Source organism: Moschus berezovskii, chromosome 11, assembly GCF_049115385.1.
Source record: "Moschus berezovskii isolate FMDL1 chromosome 11, NW_MosBer_1.0, whole genome shotgun sequence".
Lineage (NCBI taxonomy): Eukaryota > Metazoa > Chordata > Mammalia > Artiodactyla > Moschidae > Moschus > Moschus berezovskii.
The window spans coordinates 22,330,584-22,333,137 of NC_142470.1; the positions used below are offsets into that span (position 1 = coordinate 22,330,584).

The window sequence follows — 2,554 nt, forward strand, 5'->3', positions numbered from 1 at the left end:
AATCCTTAGGACTAGAGTGCAGGGGGTGTGACAGGGAGGAACTAGAGATGAGGCTGAAGCATGGACTGAAGTCAGATCCTGGAAATCCTTTAACACCATGGTCAGGAAGTTAGAGTCAATCCTCAGGTATACTTCCTTTGCCTACAGTGATTGCTCATTGAATTTGAGCTATTAATCAAGCTAGACGCTCAAAATCCTAAGAAAGCATGATCTTTGCTTTGGTACAATGTTTTAAGCAGTCCTTATCTCTATGAGCATATCTAGCAATTTTTTCTTGGAAATTTTATGCTTATATACCTGCCCTCCTCAGTCTCTGAACTTCTTATGGACAACAACTATGTCCTTTATTTTTGTTTATCTAGTATATTGCCACAATTTCTTTCACATAGTTTCATGTATGTAGCATGAACAGCTCCTGTTGGAGCATGTTTTAAAAAACGAATCCCCGTCAGCAAAAAAATTAAGTATACATAAACAATACGGGCATTGCCCATGTCAGTTACTCTCAGTATTTAAGGAGGTAGCTAGCAGTAGCACAGCAGCATCTTAAAGTTCTGACTTGTATGTGGAGAAAAAAACTGGAAGACAATAGAAGAATTGAGATGTACTTCAGTCTTCTTATCTGAAGTGTGTGAATAATAATAATGTTGTTTATAGGGAGATGAGAAAAGTATCATGAAAGGATATTGGCCGTCTTTGATATTTACATAACTTTTCTTGGCATGGAGTAGGCTCTTAGTTTATATTTGATAAATCTATGAATGAGCAAATGAACGGATGGTTGTTTTATGTTTTCTCAAGGAAATCTACTAATGTTTACTTGAATCTTCTGGATCTTTACGTAGACATTTCCTACTATTTGAGTGCTGTGAATACTTTTTATTTTCATGGATAATATTTGTGATATGCAGACAGGCTTAACAAAATTATCCCATCAAAAATAGCCACAGCAGAGGCAAAACTCATCTGGCAGCCAGTTATTTACCAGTTATTGAAGGAAGAAAATGAAAATCTATGAAACAAAACACATACTTTTTTTTTTCGGAACTACATTTAGAGTTTTTAATGTGTGTACTCAAATTCAACTTGAATTGAGATGTGCAAGCCATACTCACATACTCTGTTCTAGGTGTCATTCAAGCACTGTATATACCAATATGGAAAAGCTTAGTCTTTTTCCTTACTGAAGATCACAGAGTTGTTGAAATAAAAGAAACAAAAAGAAATAACACATTTTGATGCAATACACACTCAACTTTCAAAGCTCATTTTGTGTCACCTAACTTGCAAATCGTCTGTCTCTAATCTTGATCTAAATGATATACTCATTGTACATACTACAAACCATTTTATTACAGAAATATGAAGTAAAAGTAGTACATTATTTTCTTTCTGTACTTATTTACTTATAAGGTGTTTCTAAATGCTACCAAAGGATTTGGGAGGTAAGTATTGATAATTCTTTTGAAGAAAAGAAGAATTACAGTAACTTCCTTGGTTTTTCTGTTTGATCTTTAACTTTCCCATGTGTACAATGAGGTGAATAAGGGCCAACCTAGTAGTCTATGTGCTTAATTATACTTTCTTTAAAGAAAAATCAGATTAGCTCTTATAAGTTTGAGAAATTCTTTCTCTAGATGTTCCACTGTGGTACTTTCAGCTTTCATATTTTTTCTATGAAAATGCCTCTTGGTCCTATTGAGTCCTGCTTAAACTCACCCTATGATTTGGCTAGAGTACCTGTTATCACGGAGGCTGAGGTCAAGGGCTCCTCACCGACACGGGCCTCGCCCACTTTCAGCAGTGCCCCGCACCGCTCCAGCCCCTGCACCATCTCCTTCTCCTTCCCGATGAGCCCCCGGAGAGACAGCTCAGAGGCGGCCTTAATCCCACAGTGCCAGCGTGAGGCTCCCAGCCAGCTCGGCCAAAATAGGCCCGAAGCTGGAGCGATACCACTTGGCCTTACAGAGATCAGAGTCCATCAAGTGTGCAAACCCGTTCCACACTGAGTTCCCCGTGGCTCCCGTGGATGTCACCAGCAAGCGCCACCTCTTTGAGACCAGAGCCGAGAGGGCCCGGCCTCCAGCCGCAAGGAGAACTTGCAGCTCTCAGGGGTGGTAAGGTCGCGGCTCAATCTGTGGATCAGCAGGACCCAGGAGTCGGCACAGCAGGGCCAGCAGGAGACACGGAGTCGGCAGCTGGCAGGAGGCCCCAGTGGAGGAAGAAGCCAGAGCTCCCGCTGGGTGCTGAGGACTGTCAGGTCGCACCGGTGTCTCCGTGCACCTCTCCCAGGCTGGCTCCCACCGTCCCTGCACCGCTAGCCAGGCTGGAAGAGTGGTGCTGACCCCTCCCAGGCCCTGCCTCGCTCTCCTTCACGCCCCCCCTGCTGCCCTGGCCAAGCCGTCCTGTGCCCCCTCCCCACTCTCAGGAAAGAGCTGATAAACTCATTCACTCTCAGGTGTGACCAAAAAAAAAAAAAAAGTATATAAGGGTTAGGGTTAGGGTTAGGATAAAGTCCTGTGAAAATTACATCTTTAAATGGGCCAGAAGAAGC

The 2,554-nt window shown here is 42.6% G+C and overlaps 1 pseudogene; it reads left to right on the plus strand.

Moving 5' to 3' along the window:
- Positions 1–1,682: 1,682 nt before the first annotated feature.
- LOC148776101 (ladinin-1-like) lies at positions 1,683–2,321 on the plus strand (annotated as a pseudogene).
- Positions 2,322–2,554: the final 233 nt, after the last annotated feature.